Source organism: Drosophila obscura, unplaced genomic scaffold, assembly GCF_018151105.1.
Source record: "Drosophila obscura isolate BZ-5 IFL unplaced genomic scaffold, ASM1815110v1 contig_139, whole genome shotgun sequence".
NCBI lineage: Eukaryota > Metazoa > Arthropoda > Insecta > Diptera > Drosophilidae > Drosophila > Drosophila obscura.
In genome coordinates this window covers 994,871-1,021,345 of record NW_024542723.1, presented here as the reverse complement: position 1 = coordinate 1,021,345, position 26,475 = coordinate 994,871, and the positions used below count along the sequence as shown (strand labels likewise).

Genomic DNA, 26,475 nt, shown 5'->3' with positions numbered 1-26,475 from the left:
TGAAGACCACGCGCAGTTTGGTTGTGGTGCTGTCGGGTTTAAACACGGCGTGATGTGGAAGGTAGTAATGGCCGGAGTCATGACTGGGTGTAACCGCTGTCATGTGGCCTAGCTCTAAATATTCCTGGATAACGGCGTCGTACTGCTCTTTGAGCGGCAAATTCCGCTGCAGACGCTGCTCGTTTTTAAGGAACTGGGCCTGTGCCGCGCACCTGGAGTGTCCTAGATCGACATTTTCTCATCAGTGATGAGGCTCCACCTCCTAGAATTTAGTGAGAAGCTTCTCGAGACCTTCCGGGGAAACCGACGAGTGAGTCAGATTCTGTGTGCGAGGAAAACTTCCGCAAGACCACTAAACGAGCCCCCGATGGGAGGTATATTGTTACTCTCCCTTTCAAGTGTCCAGAAAATGTCGATCTAGGACACTCCAGGTGCGCGGCACAGGCCCAGTTCCTTAAAAACGAGCAGCGTCTGCAGCGGAATTTGCGGAAGCTTCTCGAGTCGGACGTCCGAATCTAACGAGAGCTTCGTGGTGAAGGCGGAAACCGTCCGAGTCGAGTCAGCTGATACCGGACCGGATAGGACCCATCCGAAGATGGTCTCTTGTCCCAGCAGCGAGCCGCAAATGTCAGACCGGAAGCCGCTCAACAGGATTTTGAGGCCAGGCCTGGAGGCGGCCCCGATCATGAAGTGACAGCGCCTTTGCGCCTTAGCCGATACAGTTTGGTTTAAACCCGCGACTTGAGCCTGGATGGCTTCGAACGTTGGCTTAATAATGTTAAAGAGACGTTCAGTGATGAACGTCGCCTAGGAGCCTGAGTCAATCAGAGCGCGGGCACGGAAATTGGTCCCCCAGGTGGCAAATATTAATGAGTGCCGTGCCCAGAAGAACGGTACTTGTGCTCGAGGCGAAATAGCTCTGTACGTTGGGCTGAGATTCGGACGAGCTGGAGGGTTGGGTGGATGTCGAAGCCGCCATGCTGGACGAAGGAGCGGCACGATGCAGAAGCGTGTGATGCCTGGCTCCACAAGTGGAACAATTGTGGCTGCTTGAGCAGTCGCGAAGCTGATGGCCTCTTGCGAAGCCCTTGGAGGGTGGCGGATGCGTAGCCCCTCGTGAGGTGGAAGGGTCGCTCTCATCAGCCTCGAGCGTCAGATAGCGCTGAGTGAGGAAGGAGTCGATTTTTTTTTGTCCGTTATGGACGCTTCCCACAACGCCCGGCTCAACTTCGGCAATTTGGACGAGCAGATGGTCACAAGCAGACTATCCCAGTTGTCCGTGCAGACGTTGGAGACCGCTAGCGCATTTAGTACTCCTTGCATCGTACTTTGAAGATCCTTCAAGGATCCATTCGGAAGTTACGCGGGGCAAAAAGAGGAGGATGTTAATTTGGTTGGTCACCCGAAGCCGATTATTTTCATATCGGCTGCGGAGAGCCAAGCATGCTGACTCGAAACCGTCATTAGTGAAGGGGGATTTCTCTACGATGGCCTTCGGATCGCCCTGGGTCTTCTCGGTGGGGTAGTACAGCTTCTCTACCGGAGAGAATCTAGGATTGTTGATCACGACCGCAGTGAACAGATCCCGGAATGTGGGCCAGCGGACGTAGTCCCCTGAGAATACCTCAATGTTGACGGGAGGCAGTCGACAGCTGCCCTGTTGGACTGGCTGTGCAGGAGGAAGGATTGTGGATGTGGCCAGCTGAGCATTGAGGTCACTGAGGCACTGTTCAAATACCCCATAGCATTCGCCGTATGTGTCACGGATGTCCGCTTGGATTTCTGGATCCTCGTCAGTCATCATCGCGGAGCAGGCCTTGTACTCGGCCTCGACGTCCGTCCACATGCTGAGGATTTGGCCTCGGCGGACCTCGGACAGAGAGGCGGATGGGGCGGCGGTGATGCGCTCTGCCAGGTGCGACAGTCGGCCAATAGTGGCTATCAATTTGGTCCGAGCGACTGAGGTGGATTGAGCCATTGTGATGCAGGGGCGAGAGCTGACGGGGCTACTGACGAAGGAGCCTTTCGGATCTTGTTTGGTCACAGCTGGAACCTTAAGAATGCCAGGAGACGGAAATAGAACCCATTTGGTCCTTGACGCAGGGCTGCTACTGGCTGCTCTCGGAGTGCCCCTCACTGCCTTGATTTTCTGTGTCGGCGTAGTCAAGCGTAGTCGGCGTAGTCCATTTGCGGATGGACTGCGGACGGAATGGCATTTACATCCTCGATAACTGATTAGAATGGATGATAGTTTGCTCTATATGTCAGTTTGGATCGACAAATTACAGATAAAACTAGTCGTCGTAAGCGTTACCGGAAGTTGCAGTCAAGAATGTGACTGCGGAGTGGGCGCTGGAAAACTATCGGGAGAAATACCGAAGGAAAACAGAACAAATTTAAAAAAGATGACGAAAAGGTTTAATTTATAAATTGTGTATGGTTCAATTTATTTCTTGTATTGTTCTTGTGTTTGTTTGGAAATAGAAAACGAGAGTAAGGAGTATATTCGGTAGTATGGAGTGCGGTATTTTTATGCGGGGTGTAGTATTTTTATGTATGTGCGTTATGTTTATATGTATGTATATAGTTGGCAATATAAATATATTGCCGCCAACTATGGAAATGAATTTATATGAAGATGTATGAAATTAAGACACTTTACTTATATTCTATTGCACTTGGAGTGTGCCAAGGTATATGTTTATTGGGGTGGGTTTTGTATTAAATGCACTTACGGAATGTGCGTATGTATGGATGCATGTAGTTGGAACTTGAATATTTGCAGATCATCTGCGGAGTTGTTGTTTTGAGCTGAAATGCACTTGCTGAATATTTTTATTTGTAATTATTGTCACAATTAATGCACAGACAAAAAGCAATATGCTCTTAAGTATGAGGGCGAGAGCGAGGGCGACCGCTTGTGTAGCTGGAACGCTAACAGCTAGGTGTGGCTGAAATGCCCACAGAGCGGCTGCCCCGCCAGCGCCGTCCTCACTCTGAACAGAAGGGTAAACGGATGGGCAGGAAAGTTCGGGTTGGTCTAGAAGGAACTGTAACTGTATACAAGAACAGTACTCAAATATCGGGCGTACCAATGAGACGTAGAGTGATTTTGTTATATACGGGTCGTCAAACTCTTTTGACCAACGCTTAATGAACGCTAAAACTTCCTTAGCTTTGTTCACTGTTAAACCCATATGGCTGTTAAAGCATAGCTCATGATCAAACGGGACTTCTAGATCATTTGATGTGAAAATTCGATCCAGAGTTTGTTGTCCTAGAGAGTAGGAAACTAAATGTACGTGGCCCAACATCGTTCCAACATCTGCAAACTGTTGATGGTGTATTTTGCGGCACATAGAGAGAAGCCTGTCAACGTTTGGGACTGCTAGAGAATGACAATCATTGGGACCACACTCTCGAAGATTTTGTGATTTCGTCTTTTGCCTACATGCTTCCCATAAACACCGACTGATTTATGGAACAAATATAAAAATCACATGGCCGAAGATATATTACATCAGGAGCGTGTTGGAACATCAATGATAATTGCCAATTAATGAAGAAATGTGCAATGAAGAATTCATTTTAATTAAAGACATGTGCCTGATGCTTACCAACCAAAAGATTAATACAATTAGGAATGACAACGCCCAATCGCGAAACGCGAAACGAAATATGATTCCGAATCATTAAAAGAAACCGTTCAAACGAAACGTTCGTCCTTTAAATGAGCAAAAATACAAGACGCTTATCAGCGCTTACGAAATTGTTTTAAATATAGACACTAAATGTGGTTTTGCAGCGACGGGAACGTTTTTTAAAGGACGGCGCAAAAGTGAAGTAAAGTTAAACAATAGTCAGTAGGTAATTACTATTCTTTATTTGATAAAAGATGTTAAACACGATAATATCGACTGTCTGGTTATTCAATACTATATTATGTCTACTAAATACAGTGCCGAACTTGATTGTAATAATGCACAGTAATAACTTAACCGCTAAGCTTAACGCTGTTTTAAAAGCTCTTCCATCACGATTTTGAAGGAAAAAAATATTTTTGTCCAATAAAATAAACCATTTTATATACAATTGGTTTTTTTTGTTTATAATTATTTTGTATAATTGTATATTTTTATACTTTTTTAAAAGAAACAAGTTATTTAATGATGCCAATAAAAGAACTGGCATACTTAGTTTTTAATCAGATATTTTCTTGTAAATTTCCGACCGAAATATAGAACTATTTTAGATTTGGTCGAAAAAAACACAAACACGCACACACACACATGCAAAGGAAACAAGCGAAATAGGCAACTAAAAGCTAAAAGAAATAAATAGATTTCTTTATACAGAAAAATGTTTTCAAGGTTTTATAAAGTGACCATTAAAAAAAAAAGATGGGCCCTGTTGCGGACAAAAAAAAACGCCTAAAATTTAAAAAAAACGAGAATGAACGTGCGAGTACCCTCACTGAAATAACCCTGCAGTACGGGTAAGCGATGTGTAAGCAACCACACATCGATGGCAACGTCATGCAGCTCGATGACATAAGCGATGACCTGCCATACGATGGGCTGTTTACTTTAACACAGGGATGTCCTAGGAGCATAATCGATGACATAGTAAGCGAGAATTAGCCGAAAGTCAGGCCTTAATAAGCGATGAATTTCCCTTAAAAAGTAAGGCCTTAATAAGCAATGAATTTCCCTTGAAAAGTAAGGCCCTAGTAAGTGATGTATTTAAGTAAAAAATTTTGATTTTTTGATGAAAAAGGCATGGGTAAATTCTGTTTTAAAATATTAAATTTCTTTTATTAATTGTTTTCTTATAAAAATGTATACATATTCACATTTGTGTGCTGTTTGTTCTTTTTTCCACAGAACCTTTTTAGTTTTTTTATTGTCTCATGTTTAACTAAATCACTTTTAAAAAAAGATGGGTTAATTAAAATATTTTTCAATTTGTTAACAATGCTCTCAGTAGATCAGCAGTACATTTGCGCCAAAAACAAAACACCCGCCAAGATATGTACCTGTTCGACTCAAGACTCGCAAGACCACTCAAGAACCACTCGGGTGGTTTTTTTTCTGTTTTCGTTGTTTGAAATGAAAAATTTCGTCCAAAACGCATTTAATTTCGCAATATCACATTTTCTTAATTTTTTACAACGCACAATAGACTATTTTTAATTAAATGAAACACTGCACTTACCTGATAATAATTTTGCCCAAAATAAACAAAACCTGCGTCTCACTTTTCACCGCACAATTCTAACAACGTTGTCGACGCCGACGGCAAAACCGAATTCTGTTACGGCACGAGTCGTAACAAAAAGAAACAAAGAAAAAAAAGAGTTTGGTCTGACCGACGCGTCGATCGCGACGTCGACGTCATATTCTACTCGTCTGTAGCAGCGGCAGAAAAAAAATATTGAATGACGCGTAGTTGTAGTGAGCGCTTGTAGGAAGTCGTTTTGATAGTGCCTGAAAGTAGGCAATATCGGTTTCGGGCTATTAGCCAGGTACCGGTATTATAAGTAGGTATCATAAGTTACATGTCATGTAGAGGTAGCGCCATCTATGGGAGATGCTACGAATGGGGCTAAAACGCAAAGACAGTCCCCACACTGTAATCAACCGCTCAGGGTGAATGGCGAAGGATCGGGTCAAAGGAAGATCCGGAGAACCCGAATTTTGCACAGTCGGTAGCCTAGCTTAGTAATTCTTTCTCCTCGTGGCGGCCCAAGAGTCAAGTCGTAGATCAGCACCAAGTAGCTGACAAAAATACAATAAAATATTCGTAAAGTGAGTAGCTGTCATAGGAACGGAATTTGATTGTTAAAATAATTGGCTCTTTTCCCTGGTGCGTCAGTTGGGGAACCATGCTGCCGTGGAGCGAAGAAGGATAGCCGACCCCGGACACTCCAGGGATCCTGATATTAGTTACCTCGGCTCATCAGGATCATGGTAGGGTGGGCGTGGCACAACTCCGTGCCAGCAGAGTTGTCCGAAGCGTAGGTAGAACCCTCTCCCTTCTTTTTCTATCCTATTTTTCTCTTTTATATAATAGCCCGTGCACTGGCTCCCTACCATTCCTTCCCCTGCCTTTCCTCCGCCCTCCCTATACCGTAAACGCAGTACGCGAAGTTAATAGAATAGTAAACTGCAGGAACGAAGCACACAATTGGAAGGTTCCTCCACAAGAACCCATACCCATAGCCGACCAGAGACGAGCCGTAGGAGCAAGCGCGTACTCCTTCCAACATTGTCGACCACCCGCTTCATTGCCCGAGGATTCTCTTCGTTAATCGTTACATAGTTGACATTTGTCATCGCTCACTTCTGGTCCTGCAGGGAAAGAACAACAAAGAAAATTAAAAGAAAAGTAGCTGGCACGCATATCAGCGCACTTTATATGCACCGGACGACTACATTCACTGCATTTAATGAAGTTTGAGGCGGACAATTTCTTTGGCAAAAGGTGAAGACAGATGATAGAGAAGTCTACATCACCGTCTCGCTTAGCTGATAGTGTAGATGGAATTTCCTAGTCGTCCGGTGCATTTAAAGTACGACATTTAAACAAATCTATGTCGCCAACCGGAACCTCTCCCTTATAATATAAGAAGGAATAGTTTTATTTTTATGGATTATGCTTTTGTGACTAGTGAATTAATTTATGAGAATCTTTCTTGTCGCTTTAGGAAAATATAAATAAATAAATAAATATTAATCCGATCTGTTTAAAATTTTGTATGCCACATATTTTCGGCACTTTCGGGAGCGCTAGTGGGCGTGACAAAAAACTTGATTCAGGAGTCTGCACACAACATTTGGTTTCTCTGGCTCTTCTAGTCTCTGAGATCTAGGCGCTTCAAAAGATAGACAGACAGACTGATATATCTATATCGATCCGTCTAGTAGTGTTAATCGGGAATATATATGGGGCTGGAAACGTTTCCCTTCTGTGCATTACATAGTACACCTACTTCGCCAAAAATCGAATATATCCATAAACTTTTCGAGTATATAAACAGGAATCAGCAGTGGACAATGATGTGCTTTCAATCATACTGCGTTCTAGTCTTTCTACTTGTAGAGTCAAAACTTTAGTTTGCTGATTCACCACGTTTGTTAAATGGAGTGCGCAAACAAATCAGATATGCTAAGAATTCATAAAGTCATACTTTTGATTAAGTCTGCACCATTCCATTACTTAAATCAGTATTTCGTGTCTCTAATTTGTAGTGTATCGTTAATCCTAGATTATTTCGTAGGACGATGACATAGCGGGAAAGCATGTACAAGTTAATGTGGGCTAACCAATTGTACACAGCTCGGAGGAATATCTGCCAAGTCTGCATTTTGTTGGGAATGGGATCGGACGATCGAGGGCGATCCCACCCGAACACCTGCGTGGGTTCAGCATTTTTATGCTGCGCTGCGCCGGCGTCGCGACCAACAGCAGAGGGCTCGAGGTCGCCGGGCTGAATTAGAATAGTTTAGTTTTTTATCAAATCACCAAGTGTGGCAAGAACGTATTCGTCTTGTCCTATAAATTACTCGGCTTTGGCAGCGAAGAAGTGAAGCTCAAAAACAGAAGGCAATACTTCAATTATAAGAAAAAGTACCTAAGAAGAACATGTAAGTGAAATTTTTGTTCAAATTATCGCCTTCAGGTAGAATTTTTATTCCGCATGGCTGGTTAAATTGTTATAATATCAAAAGAATATCCAGAATATCCAAAAAGCATGCAACATATGAATAAATAAATAAACAAAAGATAGAAAACAGCAACTGAACTCAATTTTGTTTCTTAACTTAAACTCGTGCGAGCGTCATTATTCTCGGAATTTTTTCTTTGATTCTCTCTCTGCCCCTTTTTGCGGTAACAATGGCGGAACTTGAGACCATACCATACAACAATAAGTTTACATTGTTTTCTAGGGGAAACAGAAACATTATCTGTGTAGACACTGAAGTAAGCGAACTGCTGTCACTGCTAGACGACCTAACACTAACTTGCCACGACGACCGAAAAACCGTTGACGTACAAGTAGACAAGATCGACGCTTCGCCTTTGCAGGCCATCATTGCAACAGCAGTTAGCTCTGCGCTAGAAGTTCATAAAGGTGACTTTGAACTTAAACTACGAGCGATCACCACCCAATTGTAGGCCGGAACAATCTCGGCACCCGAGGTTAAGACCTATGAGCCTGTTACACTGTACAGAACGGTAAGCTGCGATGAATCAATAGATGCCGTTAAAACACTTCCGGAGTTCGATGGAACTCTGGATCAGTATGTTGCTTGGCACCAGGCAGCAAAGGCTGCCTACACGCTTTACGAGAATTACAAGGGTAGCTCTAAGCATTATCAAGCAGTTCTCTTAATTCGAAACAAAGTAAAAGGCGCCGCTAACGCACTCTTGAACTCGTTTAGCACAGTCCTAAATGTTGATGCTATCATTAGCCGCCTCGACTTTACCAACTCGGATAAACGCCCGTTGCACTTGCTGGAGCAAGAACTGGCCACGCTCCACCAGGGTAGCATGACCATCGTTTAGTTTTGCCATATTTTCGGCACGACCTAAGGACTTGCCATCGGCGTTGGCCTTGGCTCAAGAACTTAAAGCTAACTACGATAGGCATGCTTTTGCGGCAAACTACGCAAAAGCTCTGGATGAGAAAATCCCAAAACGAACAAATTACAAACAGCGCGGACACAATGAGACCGACCAAAATAGAAAGGGAAAGAACCCATTCTATACGCCGGACCATGGTAACCAGCAGGGAAATGGTCACCGAGGCCACGACCAGGTTGAGAAAATATTCAAAGAGAACAGGGGTACAAAGTAGGCCCCCCTGGCTCGGCAACCCTCGCCAACAACCACCAGCAGGGTGCACTTAGGAAAACGACTGGGGCCCAGAGATTCTCTGGCCGGCAGAATGTTAACAACTTCGCTCAGGAGAACTCAGACCAATATCAAAGGGAGTATGAGCAGCTAGCATCGGAAGGGGTCGCTGAAAATGACGATGAAGCAAATGCAGGGCTCGTGACTGATACAGTCAATTTTTGAGGGGGGAATCCCTGTTCCCGTTCGTCAATCGAACAGTAGCGAACAGTAGCAAACCCCTAAAAGGACTGCGAGGAGTTGTCTCGGTTGAGGCCCCAATCGTTGTTAAGTCCCTACATGGAATTAACAAAGTCGAGCGTAAATGCTTTATGACCATCTTCGGTGTAAAAAGCCCGTTCTTTATTCTGCCAGAATTGTCAACTTTTGACGGCATCATAGGGCTCGACTCGTTAGCTGAAGCTGGTGCTAATATTGACTTAGGGTCGAAGAAACTTCACTTGGCTAAGGGATCTGAAAAGATTCTGTTCCACAAGTGTCCCAGCGTCAATTTCACAAAAGTGAATGACATTGTAGTACCACCAGTTGTAAGGGTGGCTTTTCTGAGAATGATGTCTAACCGAATAAAAGCCTTTGCAGACCCAGAAGAAATTCTGTCGTTTAACACAGCAGTAGTGGCCACGATTAGGACCGAAGACGACGAGCCGGCATATTCAAGGATGTAACCCTTCCCTGTAGGGTCCACCGACTTTATCAACGAAAAAGTCAATGAGCTATTGAAAACACAGATTATTCGCCCATCAAGATCCCTCTACAACAACCCCATCTGGGTTGTAGGAAAGAAAGGTCTTGATGACACAGGAAAGAGAGAGAATGCGAGAGAATGGTATAGATGCTGCAGCTGCAGTAGTAAATGAAGAAGGAGATAAAGAGGCCAAAGAACGGCCGCTGCCGTGCGTAGACATAGGTTAATTTACAATATTTATATGCAGTGGGCAATGCAAATAGCAAACAAACTTGGAATTACGTTAATTTTCTTCACTTGCTATTTTGAGGAATATGTTGGGGAATATCAAGCTGGAAACCAGACACTAATATAAAACATGAATACCCTTTGGTATCAATGAAAAAAAGAACATTTCGAGAAAAACACGACTGTGTGTATTCAATTATACATGGCTCACGGATTAATTATAACGTTGTCGTATAACGTTTACCCGGTGTTACTAATATACTGATATACTGGAGTCAATAAACTACGAATAATAACGACTATGATGTTTGGCATTATTTCTGGACAAAAGTAAAACCTTTGTAATTGACAATATGCAACAATATGTTAAAGATCTGAAAATTTTAGGAAAAATAAATAGCAGGGTATGAAATCCTCTATATATTCTATATATTCTCCCTTATTAATTTCTTAATCGTATGCTTCGAATATACATTCATATGTACATATTTAAATATGTACAAGACGTTTATCAGCGCTTACGAAATTGTTTTAAATATAGACACTAAATGTGGTTTTACAGCGACGGGAACGTTTTTTAAGGGACGGCGCAAAAGTGAAGTAAAGTTAAACAATAGTTAGTAGGTAATTGCTATTCTTTATTTGATAAAAGATGTTAAACACGATAATATCGACTGTCTGGTCATTCAATACTATATTATTTCTACTAAATACAGTGCCGAACTTAATTCCGAACTTCCATCACGATTTTAAAAGGAAAAAATATTTGTATCCAATAAAATAAACCAACCAAATAATAACAACCATAAGCCATAATTATTTTTTATAATTGTATATTTGTATAATTTTTTAAAGGAAACAAGTTATTAAATGATGCCAATAAAGGTACTGTCATACTTAGTTTTTAATCAGCTATTTTCTTGTAAATTGCCGAGCGAAATATAGAACTATTTTAGATTTCGAAAAAAAAACAAACACGAACACAAAAGCGAAATAGGCAACTAAAAGCTAAAGGTCTTAGGTAACTGTCAGTGCAGGAAATAAATAGATTTCTTCATACAGAAAATGTTTTCAAGGATTAAGTAAAGTAAACAGAAAAACAGAAAATTTGTTCAAGGATTAAGTAAAGTAAACATAAAAAATAAAACAGATGGGCCCTGTTGTGGACACAAAAAAAATGCGCCTAATATTACAAAATATATAAAAGGAAGTCACTACAAATAACGAAAAAAATAAATGTTGATTTATTTTAATAGCCTCACTGAAAAAAAGAACAACAAAGATGACACATTTTCATATTACTCATCGTCGTTCGAAGCGCAATTCTTGCATGAAAGTAGCTGGCCCGCATATCAGCTCACTTTAAATGCACCGGACGACTTCATTCATTGCATTTAATGAAGTTTGAAGCGGACAATTTCTTTGGCAAAAGGTGCAGACAGATGATAGAGAAGTCTACATCACCGTCTCGCTTAGCTGATAGTGTAGATGGAATTTCCTAGTCGTCAGGTGCATTTAAAGTACAATATTTAAACAAAACTATGTCGCCAACCGGTACCTCTCCCTTATAATGTAAGAACGAATAGTTTTATTTTTACGGATTATATTTTTGTGACTAGTGAATTAATTTATGAGAATCTTTCTTATCGCACTAGGAAAATATAAGTAAATAAATAAATATTGATCCGATCTGTTTAAAATTTTGTATGCCACATGTTTTCGGCACTTTCGGGGGCGCTAGTGGGTGTGACAAAAAACTTGATTCAGTGTGATATTACAGGAGTCTGCACACAACATTTGGTTGCTCTAGCTCTTATAGTCTCTGAGATCTAGGCGCTTCAAAAGATGGACAGACAGACAGATATATCTATATCGATCCGGCTATTAATGTTAGTCAGGAATATATATGGGGCTGGAAACGTTTCCCTTCTGTGCTTTACATAGTATACTTCGCCATAAATCTTATTTATCCATAAGCTTTTCGAGTATATAAACAGGAATCAGCAGTGGACAATGATGTGCTTTCAATCATACTGCGTTCTAATCTTTCTACTTGTAGAGTCAAAAACTTTAGTTAGCTGATTCACCACGTTTGTTAAATGGAGTGCGCAAACGCATCAGATACGCTAAGAATTCATAAAGTCATACTTTTAATTAAGTCGCACCATTCCAATATTTAAATCAGTATTATGTATCTCTAATTTGTAGTGTCTTAGACAATGACTTAACGGGAAAGCATGTACATTAGGCTGGGCCAAAATTTGACCAAAAAATTAGTTTTTTGTGTTTCCAAGGGGACACCCCCCAATTCTTTTCTTAGTTATTCAATAAAATTATAAAATTTTTTTCAAATTTTTAGTTTAAAGTTTAGGTGTTGCTACCACGAAAAGAAAATACACTTTTTTAGTTAAATATACATTAAAAAAATTTAATTCGTCGGTTTTTTGAAATAATATTGAAACTTAGAAACTATTTCATATTGATAATAAGGTATTTTTAATTTCTTTTTTTTAGTTACTGTTAAAAATTTAACGATTGGTGAAAATCAAGAAATTCAGCTTAGGTTGATATATTTAGTTAACTTGTTCGCAAAAACTTGAGCAGGTTTTCTACTGCCAATAACTGATTAATGACGATATGAATGGTATCAATATATATACAATAGATTTCAACAATTACACTACTCGACAAAATTTAACTTTTGATATCTGGTTGCATAGAACTTTGCAGTTCTGAAAAACTGACAATCGCAGCTATAAATCCGACCCAGACCCTTTGTATCTGCAGCTTAACGCCTGAAAGATATTAAGCTTTAAAATTCAAATTTCATAATTTTTTGCGGTATTTTTTTGTTCGAAATTTTGACTTTAAAAACTTGGGAAAAGTCGAAAAAATACTTTTTAACAAAAATTCAACACCTTTTCGTTTGCTTTGTTTCCAATTGGCAGTTGGGCCCGCAACCTTCCAAAAAGTATTTTTTGTCTATTTTTTCACTTTTGGTTTGGTTAACGAATTTTAGCTCCATCGTTTATCCATAGATTTTAGCGAGCAATACCATAAACGACGCTTAATTAATGCGTCTATGTATCTTTCCCGAGCTTATAAGGTCAAAATTTCAAAAAAAAAAATACCGGAATAAATTATGAAATTTGAATTTGAAAGCTTAATATCTTTCAGGCGATAAGTTATGTGAAAAATAAAAGCACTACCTCTGAAAAAAAAAACAAAAAAAATAGCCGATTTTAAAAAATTCTTTAAAAAAAAAACCATAATTCGTTAAAAATTTGTAAACCCCGAAATCTTTAAGAAAAAGTTATTTTGGGCAACAGCCTAATTATAGTGTTATCTAACTCATTCAGCAAACAAATTTTGTTTGATTTTTCTTGATTAAAATTTTTTGTATAATTCGGTAGCAACCTTTAAAAAATTAAAAAAAATTAAAATAAAAACATGTAAATTACTATTAAGTCCAAGGTAACAAAACTAGAGGATGTCCCATTTAAATTTCGAAAAAAAGAATTTTTGGCCCAGCCCAATGTACATATATTTAGTTTTTGACTTGCACCATACTGATTAAATAGCTATGTCAGCTTTTGCTGATCAAAATGATAGGAATACTAATATAAAACATGAATACCCTTTGGTATCGGTATCAATGTCAAACGAGAAAGAACGTGTGAGTCGCTTCTGCGGACGCGACTGTACTTATACCCGTACTCAGTCAGTATATACATTTTTCAGCTTATGATTTTTTAGAAGTTTAAAATTAAAAATTAAAAATGTAAATTTAATATTCCATTTTTTTGCCACATCTGTTATCTACATCTACAATGTATATTTAACATCTAACATGTAGATTATAGATGTACCGTTCATCTTCTACATCTCATCCGCTAGGGGTTGCTCGCGCACTGAACGCGGCAGAGTGTGCGAGCGATAAAGAGATAGGTAGCGGGTCTCTGGCAGGAGGGGGCGAAAGAACAGAAAATTAATTTCTTCATTTTGGCTATAATTATGATCCGATCTGACTCAGATTCGGCAGTTTCGGTAGATATGGATATTCTCTACAATACTGCGTTTTTAGTTTTATCGTATCTTTAAAATTGTGCCTGCCACAGATTTTCGTTCTTTGTGATGGCGGAAGGGGGCGGGGCGAAATTTTTAAATACACTTGTAGCAGTGTGATATCACATGAGTCTGGAAACCAAATTTGGTTAAACTAACTCTTATAGTCTCTGAGATCCAGGCGCTCAACAAGACGGACGGACGGACAGACAGACATGGCTATGTCGACTCGGCTATTGATGCTGATCAAGAATATATATACTTTATGGGGTCGGAAACGTTTCCTTTTCTGCGTTACACACATCCACTTTTACCACAAATCTAATATACCCCTTAACTCTTTTTTGAGTACGGGTATAAAAAGACCATTTCGAGAAAAACACGACTGTGTGTATTTAAATATACATGGCTCACGTATTAATTATAACGCTGTCGGTTAACAAACTATAATATATTATTCACAATTTTACCCGGTTTCACTTATATTCTGATATTAAGTGGAGTCAATAAGCCAAGAATAATTACGATTATGAATAGCACAATGTTGGGCATTAGTTCTGGACAAAAGTAAAGCCTTTGTAATTTACAATATGCAACAATATGTTATAGATCTGAAAATTTAGGAAAAATAATTAGCAGGGTATGAAATCCTCCGCCCCTCATAAGCTAGATTTTCTCCCTTATTTATTTCTTAATCGTATGCTTCGAATATACATTCATATGTACATATTTAAATATGTACAAGACGCTTATCAGCGCTTACGAAATTGTTTTAAATATAGACACTTAATGTGGTTTTGCAGTGACGGGAACGTTTTTTAAAGAACGGCCCAAAAGTGAAGTAAAGTGAAACAATAGTCAGTAGGTAATTAGTATTTTTTATTTGATAAAATAACATCTTTTATAACACGATAATATCGACTGTCTGGTTATTCAATACTATATTATGTCTATTAAATACAGTGCCTAACTTAATTGTTAGCACATTAAGAACATAACTGCTAAGTTTAACGCTGTTTTAAAAGCTCTTCCATCACGATTTTGAAGGAAAAAATATTTGTATCCAATAAACTAAACCATTTTCTATGCAATTGGTTTTTAGAACATTATTTTGTATAATTTTTAAGAGGAAAAAGTTGAAAAATGAGGCCAATAAAAGTATTGGCATTCTTAATTTTTAATCAGCTATTTTCTTGTAAATTGCCCATCTGGTCCCTCTTTTTGGTCAAGGGTTCCTAGTTCTGTTGAACTGTTCAATATTTAATCTCAAAGACCATAGACAGTCGCCAAATCGCTCTAATTAAAAAAATTAGAGGTAAGCAATAATAAACCACAGAATCTCAGTGGGAAATCATTCTGCATTTTTCCAACTTAAGTCAAGAACTCTGATCAGCTGAGTTCTTTGTCGACAAAAAGTTCTATATATTTCGGTCGATGCCCAGTCCGACCAAAGTGGACAAATAAAATCTCTTAAAATTTAAAATTTTGTATCAAAGCAAGCAGAAATGTCTTATTTGTGTGTAGAATGGAGTATGCAATGAACACTGAAATATTGGATAAATCTGATCCTGTGGGGCAGAATTCAAGCAACATATTTTCTATCTCCTTATAAATGAATAAAATGAGTACCAGGTATAAAATTAATAAATAATAATATCCATATAACCGGTATTCATTCGAATTCCTTAATAAGATTGAATTTGTCTTCATTGTTGCAGTTTTCTGCCCCGCTTACGCCATTTCGCTTGTTTCCTTTGCATGTGTGTGTGTGTGTGTATGTATTTTTGTCGACAAAAATGGAATAATTTTTTTTTTCTCTCGAGTATCTATCGGTATTTATACCCGTACTCAAAGAGTAAATGTATTTGTGGTAAAAGTGGATGTATGCAACGCAGAGAAGGAAACGTTTCCGACCCAATAAATTATATATATTCTTGATCAGCATCAATACCCAAGTCTGTGTCTGTCCGTCCGTACGTGTAGTTTGAAGCCTAGTTCTCGGAGACTATAAGAGCTGGAGCAAACAAATTTTTTTTCCAGACTTATGTGGTATGATAGCATGAAGATGAAGATAGCATATGTAGCAAAAAAATGTAATGTAAAATACTTTAAAATTCTACATAAATCATAAGCTCATAAATTTATGTAATGACTGAGTACGAGTATAAAATTAGAGTCGAGTCCACAGAAGCAATTTACACGTTTCTTCTCGTTTTTTTTCGGATCCTGATATTCGTTGGGATCCCTGATTTGGTCAACCAAATGTAGCTGATCTGAGTACTGGGCTTTCCCGAAGACAAAACACATTTTTCTTATAGATTATGAGAGATAATATACATTTTTTTAATAATATATGGGTTATTTGGCAATGTTTATTGTTAGCTAAATTTTTTGTCGACCGAATCAGTGATGGTATTCATATGGAAACGATTGGAAATTATCCCTGTCTTTTTTTTGACAACAAATTTAGCAGCAGGCTATTACTCAGTTCCGAAAAAACTGCTCACGAACAGAGTCCGGTTGGCATTCGTATGAAAGCGATAAGAAATTTTTTCGGGCGCAAACTATTTTCTAGTGTCTGTACAGAAGGTAGTTCTCAGTTCAATGAAAACAAGGTCGTTGGTATAGCTGGTATTTGTTGGTATGTTGCTAGCCGCTCGAAAAAGATATCAATGGTTATCTTCCGCCAGGTACCCTAGCAAACACAAACGTAAACATTTTAAAATGAGAACAAAAAAATAAATGAAATATTTAAATAACGAATACAAATAGAATCTTTTTAAGGCAATTATGAAGGAAAATTAAATTAATATTATAATTTATTATTTGTATTCATTTTTTAAGAATATAAAACAAAAATTTTGTTTCATAACATATTTTCTTCATGGTGGTCGGCGGCGGTTGCACAGGAGGTGCTTCTGAATGTCAGACCCAATAAGATATTGGGGAGCCCAGGATATGCCTGGAGAACAGAGACCCCAGCCGAAGAAGTGCATTATTTCATCTTTGGTCGAAAAAAAACTCAAACACGCACACACACACATGCAAAGGAAACATGCAAAATAGGCAATAAAAAGCTAGAGGTCTTAGGTGCAGGTAATAAATTGATGTTTAAGGATTTAGTAAAGTGACCATTCAAAAAACAGATGGGCTCTTTTGGGGACACAAAAAAAAATCGAAAAGTAGCTGGCCCGCATATCAGCGCAATGCACCGTACGACTACATTCATTGCATTCAATGAAGTTTGAGGCGGACAATTTCTTTGGCAGAAGGTGTCGACAGATGATAGAGAAGTCTACATCACCGTCTCGCTTAGCTAGTGTAGATGGAATTTCCTAGTCTTCCGGTGCATTTAAATTACAACATTTAAACAAAACTATGTCGCCAACCGGAACGTCTCCCTTATAATATAAGATCGAATAGTTTTATTTTTATGTATTATGTTTTTGTGACTAGTGAAAAGAACGTTTGTTAAATAGTGATGGCAAAAAGTTTCGTCGCTCTCTGATGCATGTGCGTCTATTCGATAAATTATATTGCTTTTGCGCTTAACAGCACTTTTTGGCACTTTTCTGACTATCACTAATAACAGAAAAAACATGCCTATCAAATATCAAATTTTGGTTGTGCAAAAAGCTAAAACTATTCATAAAATCATTAAATAAAATACCTAAAACTGATTGTATTATTATCGTACGACATTTTTGTGACCCCCTGATGCCATTCAGCTACTGCTGGAGACGAACTTCGATGGTTTTCATAATTTGAAGAAGAAATCCCAAAAAATCTACTAAGAAATGTCTGAAAATAATAAATAAATATGAGAATCAATTCTCTTTCGTTCATTTTCTTGTCGTCTTGCATAGTTCTGTTGATTTCCCATAATTTGTTTACTTTCCTTGTCATCAAGGCTATATCCCACAGGCCACAATCCATTTCGGGTATGGTCCATAAGGTTTTGCCGTTCCGAAAATTTCCCAGTTATTCCACCATCCTTCTGGGATGTTCGCACGTTTCTGTACGGTATTTTTTTGGATAATTGTCAAATGCAACCATAAATATTTGCCATTCACAACAAAACATCGGAATTCACTAGGAAAATGTAAACAATGACAGACAGGAAAATGGTAAAAACAACAACAAAACATCTAATATGTCAGTATAGTCTCAGGCAGAAAAACTCGGCTTGTGAACTGGGAATTTTTTTATGAATGCTCTGCAAAACTCATGCAGTATTGCACACGCTGTTTGCTGACAGTCTTCCGACTGTTCTGTACTCAGAACAATAACCCAAAGTATACAATTCTATGACTATACAAAAAATTCCTTTAAAAACGCCTCGTTGTTTTCGGGTACATCTTCCTCCCAAACCGCTTCTCAAAAAACATAGAATAAATAATTGTATTTAAAACATTGATTGAATTTAGTAGAAGCAGTCACAAATGATCACGCTTCAGTGTTTTCAAATCAAATCCATTCCAATAAATTCTCCTCGTCAATGTTGACCACATTATTATCATCATCCATTTCCAGCAACATGATTAGATAGTGCAAGAATATATTTTGGTGCTGTATCAAATTCACAGCCATTGCAATATTATTAATATTCATTTAAATTATAATAGAAAAAAATTTCCGTCGCACCAAATTATGTGCATCAGCTGTTTTTCATGCATGGTGGATGGTAGATGGTGGATGGTGCCAGTGGGAATCGGAGTTTCACATCTGTCAAAAAGCCTATTACTCCGATCCGAAGAAACTGCTCGCGAACAGAATGGAAACGAGAAGGAACGTGTGAGTCGCTTCTGGGGACGCGACTCTACTTATACCCGTACTCAGTCAGTATATACATTTTTGAGCATGATTTTTTAGAATTTTAGAATTAAAAAAAAAATTTTACATTTTACATTTTTTTGCTACATTTGTTATCTACATCTCATCTTCAATGTCTATTCTACATCTAAAATGTAGTTTGTACAAGTACCATTTAGATTCTACATCTCCTCCGCTAGGGGTTGCTCGCGCACTGAACGCGGCAGAGTGTGCGAGCGAGAAGGAAAATGAGTTGCGTTGTCGAGGGTGGGAGGGGGAGGGGAAGCAACTGAAAATTAATTTTTTCATTCTGGCTATAATTATGATCCGATCTGATTCAGATTCGGCAATCTGGTAGATATGGGCATTCTCTACGATACTGCGTTTTTAGTTTTATCGTATCTTACAAACTGTGCCTGCCACAGATTTTCGTCCTTTGTGTGGGCGGAAGGGGGCGGGGCGAAATTCTGAAATACACTTGTAGCAGTGTGATATCACATGAGTGTGGAAATCAAATTTGGTTTCTCTAGCTCTTATAGTCTCTGAGATCCAGGCGCTCATCAAGACGGACGGACGGACAGACGGACAGTCGGACAGACGGACAGACGGACGGACAGACGGACATGGCTATATAGACTCGGCTATTGATGCTGATCAAGAATATATATACTTTATGGGGTCGGAAACGTTTCCTTCTCTGCGTTGCACACATCCACTTTTACCACAAATCTAATATACCCCTTAACTCTTTTTTGAGTACGGGTATAAAAATATGGACTGACTTTATCAAAAGTGTGCCTTTATGAATTCTAAGAGTATCTGATGTGTTTGCGCACGCCAATTAACAACGGGGTGAATCAGAAAACTAAAGTTTTTGACTCTACAAGTAGAAAGTCTAGAACGCAGTATGCGTGGAAGCATATCATTGATTGGAAGAACTTAATTGTCCACTGCTGATTCCTGTGTTTATACTCGAAAACTTTAGGGATATATTTGAATTGTGGTCGAAGTATTTTTTACTTTGTACTATGTAACGCACAGTAAGGAAAAGATTCCAATATATAGGAATATATGTATATATTTTTTTTCGCCATTGAAACGGGACACCCCCTAGTTTTGTAACATTGGATTTAATAATTATTTATTATAATTTTTATTTTTTTAAGGTTGCTACCTAATTTTAAAAAAAAATTTTAATCATTAAAATTACAACAAAAATTTGTTCCCGAATGAGTTGGATAACACTAGTCAACACGATTTTTCCTCAAGGAACAAAACGAACTTTTTCTTAAAGATTTGGGGCTTAGAAATGGTTTGATGATATATTTTTTTTTTCTATGGCAGAACTTTTTTTTGAAGAATTTTTGAAAACTGGTATTTTTTTTTAAAGCTTTTTTCAGAGGTAGCGCTTGTTTTTTGCACATAGCTCTAGTATCTTACGTCTGGATGTAAAGAACTTTGCTATTTTGAAAAGGTAATTAAAACAGCTTGAAGTTAAGCCCAAATACTTTGTGAGTTCAGCTTACCGTCTGGGAAATATAAAGCATTGAAATGCAAAAATGATGATTTTTGTGCGGTATTTTTTACGAAATTTAGACTTTAAAAACTCAGAAAAAGTCGAAAGGAACGCGATCAGGTAACAAGCGCTACCTCTAAAAAAAGCTTAAAAAAAAATACCAGGCTTCAAAAAAAACCATAATTCTTTAAAAAATTTTATCATATATTTATATATATATATATTTATATTTTTTATCTATCAGAAAAAGTCGGTTTGGATCCTTGAGGAAAAAAAAAGTTCGATTTTGTCGAGTAGTGTAATTATCCAATTATAATTGGTGAAATCTATTTTATATATATTCATATTCATATCCATTCATATCGTCATTAATCAGGTATTGGCAGTAAAAAAAATGCACAAGTTTTCGCGAACTAGCTATCTAAATATATCAACCTCAGCTAAACTTCTTGATTTTCAAAAATCGTTAAGTTTTTTAAAAGTAACTAAATAAACGAGAAGGAACGTGTGAGTCGCTTCTGGGGACGCGACTCTACTTATACCCGTACTCAGTCAGCATATACATTTTTCTGCTTATGATATTTTAGAATTTTAGAATAAAAAAAAAAATGTTTCATTTTACATTTTTTTGCTACATCTTTTATCTACATCTACAATGTATATTCTACATCTAACATGTAGATTATACATGTACCATTAAGATTCTATATCTAATCCGGTAGAGAGCGCTCGCGTACATATCGCGGCTGAGTATGAGAGCGAGAAAGAGAATGTGAAGCAGGAGGGGGCGGGGGAAGCAATTGAAAATTAATTTCTTCATTCTGGCTATAATTATTATCCGATCTAGTTCAGATTTGGCAATCTGGTAGATATGGGCATTCCCTACGATACTGCGTTTTTATCGTATCTTTAAAATTGTGCCTGCCACAGATTTTCGTCCTTTGTGGGGGCGGGGCGAAATTTCGAAATACACTTGTAGCAGTGTAATATCACATGAGTCTGGAGACCAAATGTGGTTTCTATAGCTTTTATAGTCTCTGAGATCCAGGCGCTCATCGAGACGGACAGACGGAAAGACGGACGGACGGACAGACGGACATAGCTATATCGACTCGGCTATTGATGCTGATTAAGAATATATATACTTTATGGGGTCGAAAACGTTTCCTTCTCTGCGTTGCACACATCTACTTTAACCACAAATACAATATACCCTTTTACTCTTTGAGTACGGGTATAAAAACAAGGAAACGAAATCGACACCATTGAAGCAGTGCACAGCGTCACGGTCCTAGTAAAAAGTGAACTAAATAATAAAAAATAATGTGATTTCATTTCACATGGACTCAGGAGCGGCAGCCTCCATGATCAACAAGAATAGATACTCTTTTTAAAATAAGTCGCAATTGCACAAGTGTTTCCGAGTTTTACGTGCGTTTGGATATACACCGAACCATTGCTAGCTGTACAGTGTACACTGTGGCAAATTGTTGTCTGGACGTTGATATGCAATGACTGCACCATCAAGTTGCCCATGCGACACCAAGCCGAAGCCTGTTACGCGCGGAACCCACTAAGAAACGCAGCCCTCCTCCCGCCCAACCGACCGACGCGTGTTACCGAACCGATCGCGAGCATGCAGGAAAGATAGGTGTTAGACTAAAATTCGAGGAAAATTAGAGCTAAACACAACTCAAAGAGCTAAACATGCAAAGATAGTTAAGAAATAGAACTAGTGGAATTAGTAGTGGATATTATGTGGTAGAGGGAATTGAAGTCCGAGCAAAGGACCCTAAATGGTTCGTGCAAGGAATAATTCGATCTACAAAGCGGAAGAAACAAAGGAATGAAGTTTCTAGTAGATCTAATAGGAATCGTAAAGTTTATGCGGCTCAACAAGTCAGGGCTATCTACGTCATTCTTGATCAGGTTGTGCATAAAAATCACACCAAGAATTTTTCTACGACTAACTAAGGCTGAAATGTTTATTAAAAGCAATCTACGAGGGTAAGATGGCACACCTGCATCACACTTGCATCCCAGTTAAGGCCACGCAGAGCAAAAAGTAAAAAGTTTTTCTGGACTGATTCTATACGGTCCTGGTGTACTTTGTACTGGGGGCTTCATACACAAGAGCCGTATTCTAAAATCGGACGAACACGCGAGATATAGAGAGTCTTCGTTATATAGGGGTCGTCAAATTCCTTTGACCACCTCTTTATAAACCCAAGCACACCCATGGCCTTATTTACCATGGTAGAAATGTATTCAGAAAACTTCAACTTTGGGTCTAATTTAACCCCAAGATCATTAACCAAGGTAATTCTCTCAAGAGAACCACCGCAGAGGCTATAAGGAGCCAAAAGGGGGCTGGAGCGATGAAATGTCATTACTTTTCATTTCGAGGCATTTAGGTGTAACATATTTGCACAACACCATGACTGAAAGATATTGAGATCGGATTGCAAGCGAGAGTGAAATGAAATGTCATTATACTGGACACTAAGTTTAACATCATCCGCATACATGAGTACTCGAGAGTTTGTTAATACTAAAGGCAGGTCATTAATAAAGAGTGTGAATAGTAGGGGGCCTAGATGGCTGCCCTGTGGTACTCCAGAAGTAACCTTAACAGGTGAAGAGAAGGAGTTTTTGAAGAGGACTCTTTGAGACCTAGAACAAAGGTAGCTAGAAATCCATCTCAAAAGATTAGGCGGAAACCCTAAAAGGTCAAGTTTTTGTGCTAAAAGGGAATGGTTTACAGAATCAAATGCTTTACTAAAATCAGTGTAAATGACATCCGTCTGCAAGTTACCTTGAAAGCCTTTAATGATAAAAGAGGTAAACTCTAATAAATTTGTGGTTGTTGATCGTCGTCTTATAAATCCGTGCTGGGACGGAGATATAAGTGATTTGCAGAGATGTTGCAAGTGCGGAGTTAACATTTTTTCAAACATTTTAGGAATAGCGGATAACTTAGATATACCCCTATAATTATTTGCATCAGACTTGCTACCTTTCTTATGGAGCGGAATAATAAAAGATTCCTTCCAGATGGGGGGGAAGCATGAAGAGTTAATGGATAGGGTGAATAGTTTAAGCAAGGGTCCACACAGAGCGTCGGAACAGTACCTGAGTACACAGCCGGGAACTCCGTCGGGACCTGGTGAAAACACCGGCTTAACTAGTCGAAGATCATGAAGCAGTGAGCTTTCATTTAACAAGGGGCTGAAGATGCCATTCGACCTTGGTAAACTGTATGGATACGGCTGACCAGAGTAGCTTTCATGAGAATAGGTTGTTTGGAAAAATTTGGCAAAAAGATCGGCAATTACCTGATCATTGTTTGCTGACAGAAAAGATAACGAGGATGGATGTACGGACGTTCTACGCTTACTATCTACGAAGCTGTAAAACTGTTTAGGGTCCTGTGAAAATCGTATCCTGCATCGAGATAGGTAGTTCTTATAGCATTGAGCGTTAAGAACGGAGAAATTTGACCGAGCTATTACATAGTGAGAAAGAGAAGAGGGAGAACCAACTTCTCGAAATTTTTTATAAAGTCTTGATTTTAAATTTTTTAGACTGGATAACTCTTTGGTAAACCAAGGAGGCTTTCCAGATCTAACCGGACAAGAAAGTGGGACACAAGAATCAAAAAATGTGTCAAGTACATTGTAAAAAATGTGTGTGCCTTTCATAACGTCAGTGCACAAGTACAGAGCGGACCAATCAAAATCCCTATTAAGGTTATTAAGCTTCGTAAACTCGGCTTTACGAAAGCAGCGGACACGTTCAGATAGCCTACTCATTCGATCCAATACAGTAGGGCCAATATCGACTGACACTTCGAATGTAGGATGGTAGGAGTCTTCAGGTATACTGAGCGGAAGGGCTCGGGTTAACAACGCTATGGTCGGATCCGAGACAAAGCACAGATCAAGCAATCGACCCAAGGAATTTTTCACATGGTTGACTTGAGACAGGGATAGGTCTAGCAAGCCGTCGATAAAGTCATGTCGTGACATGGGCACAAGGTTATTAGACTCGTTTACCGAAGACCAAACAGCACCTGGCAAATTAAAATCACCAAGAACTATCATATGGTCTTTATCTGATAGCGAGGAAGAAACAGTTTTTAAAGCGGTCAGGTGATGCTCTTATATTAAGATATCCGAGGAAGATGGAATATACGAGCAAGTAATGAAAATGGAAAAGCCTGGGAGAATCAGTTTTACGCACAGGAATTCCAGGTCTTGTTGAACCTGGACCATGAAATGTTCCGACGTGATTTGAGTCCACTGCAATAAGGACCCCACCTCCACGTCGAGACGAACGGTCATTTCTAAAAATTGTGTACCGATCTGCCAAAACTTCGGAACTAAGGATGTCCGGCTTTAACCAGGTCTCGGTGAACACAATAACGTGGGATGAGAATGCGAGACTCTCAATGAAAAGAGTGCTGAGCTTACTACGCAAGCCTTTAGCATTCTGGTAGGTAACTACAAGAGAGGAAGTTAGTTTTTTGGATGGGTGGAAGTAGAGGTGGAAGATGAGGATGGAGATGGAGCACTGGTCTGAATGCTAGGAAGAGTAATGGGGGGCCTATTCTTTTTCTTAGCCTTAAACTCTTTAACCACCAAATGCTCTGGCCAAAACTTGGCGGAACAAATGGTTTCAAATTGAGTTGGGGAGACGCTTATCTTGAAGGAAGATATCTCCCTGGCGTAAGAAAAGTTAAATTTTTCCACCTTTAAGCCGACGGCTTTTATTTTGCTTTGTATAAAAGCGGTCACATCATTGGATGTGAGGTCAGGGGCTAGCCGCGAGACAAAAACTTGTCGCTTTGGTGGGACTCCCACCAGTGGTTTTGGCACCACAGGCCTAGTACCTGTGATGGCAGTATCCGGTGGTCCTGGACATCTATTAGCTGGTGGGAGCAAAACTGAGGGGTTAAGGGGTTGGGTGCGGACTCGATGGACACGGACTCTACAGACATTTCTAACTGCATACTCTCCGAAGTGACGCATTCGGCTCCCGAATCTGCATCACCAGCAGCGATCGTTGCCCTTGGAGTAGCAAACGTAATCAACTGCTGCACTAAGGGAGTGGTCGGAGTAAGTTTTTCAGATGCCGGCGGACATGAGGCAGTCGGCACTTGCAAGTCCCGCGGAGTAGACTTCTTGCGCCTCGGAGACTCAGCCAGCAGCTGTAAACTGCTGAACTGAGTGTTCATGGCCAAGAGCCGATCATACTGCTGTTTAAAGCCTACGATCAGCTCTTTGAAGCCACTCCGCGTCTGCCTCATGAACGAACGCATGTCGTTTTCCACAGCACGGCATTCCTCACAACTATAATGTAGGCCGTTGTTTTGGGAAATGGCGTCTCCTACACGGCCCGAGATCCCTACACATTTTGCGTGCACTACGCTTTCGCAAAGCCAGCAGGGGATATTGGGCTGGTCATGGGTGATCTGCTTCTTGCAGGTTTTTTTGGCACAGACGACAGAAAATTCCATATTTATGTCTTTTATTTTTTTTTTACTTCGGGAAAAAAAAGTTCAAAACAAATAGCAATCAGACCACTGTGCAGAGCAAAATGCTTAGAGCAATGCTTAAAGCGAAATCGGAAAAAAAGAGAGAGGAGAAGTGGTTGCAGCAACAGCTTATAAGTGAGAGCGTTACTGCACAAAAGGTTACAAGAGCGAGAGCGAAAGAACAGCTATTGAGAGTTAGGTGATAGAGAGAGTGATAGAAGGCAATAACTACGACAAAGAGCGGCTAAATGTAATGAGAGGGCGTACTTACGAAAAGCAACAACACAAACACACGACTAACCGACGCACAAAATTTATTAAATAAGTTGTGTTTTTACACAATTAACAGGCATGCACCCGCGCTAAAAGAATGATTTTAATGTAAGTTAGTAAGAGAGTTAAATTATAGATAAAAAACACCGGCTGTTTAAGTTAAACAAAAGGAAAATGCGGAGCGCAAAACAAAAACACGTCTGGTCACTACGAAAGAGAACGAACGATTTACAACAATTAGAAGGTTTTATGGGTAAAGTAAATAACTATTGCAACTATATTCCAAACTACTCTCAGCTGGCTTCGCCTCTGAACCAGCTTCACAGAAAAAACGTTCAATACCGTTTTGGTCCGCAAGAGCAGTACTCACATCTTTGAAGTCTCACTTCATTAAAGTAGACCCAAAGCGACAACGACCCACCCACCCAGGCGAAAAAGGCATGA

General features: G+C 39.2%; 1 protein-coding gene across 3 annotated transcripts in view; it reads left to right on the top strand.

The window, feature by feature from the left end:
* Positions 1-10,380: 10,380 nt before the first annotated feature.
* The window catches only part of LOC111076368 (mitochondrial basic amino acids transporter), a 211,525-nt gene continuing 195,430 nt past the window's right edge, over positions 10,381-26,475 (top strand). Inside the window, exon 1 of one of the 3 annotated variants that reach the window (XM_041596138.1) lies at positions 10,381-10,453. The gene's annotated coding sequence lies outside the window, so the exon portion shown is untranslated. Of the gene's footprint in view, positions 10,454-14,666; positions 14,760-26,475 lie in introns of those variants that run through there. The other 2 variants (XM_041596134.1, XM_041596140.1) reach the window with 2 other exon arrangements.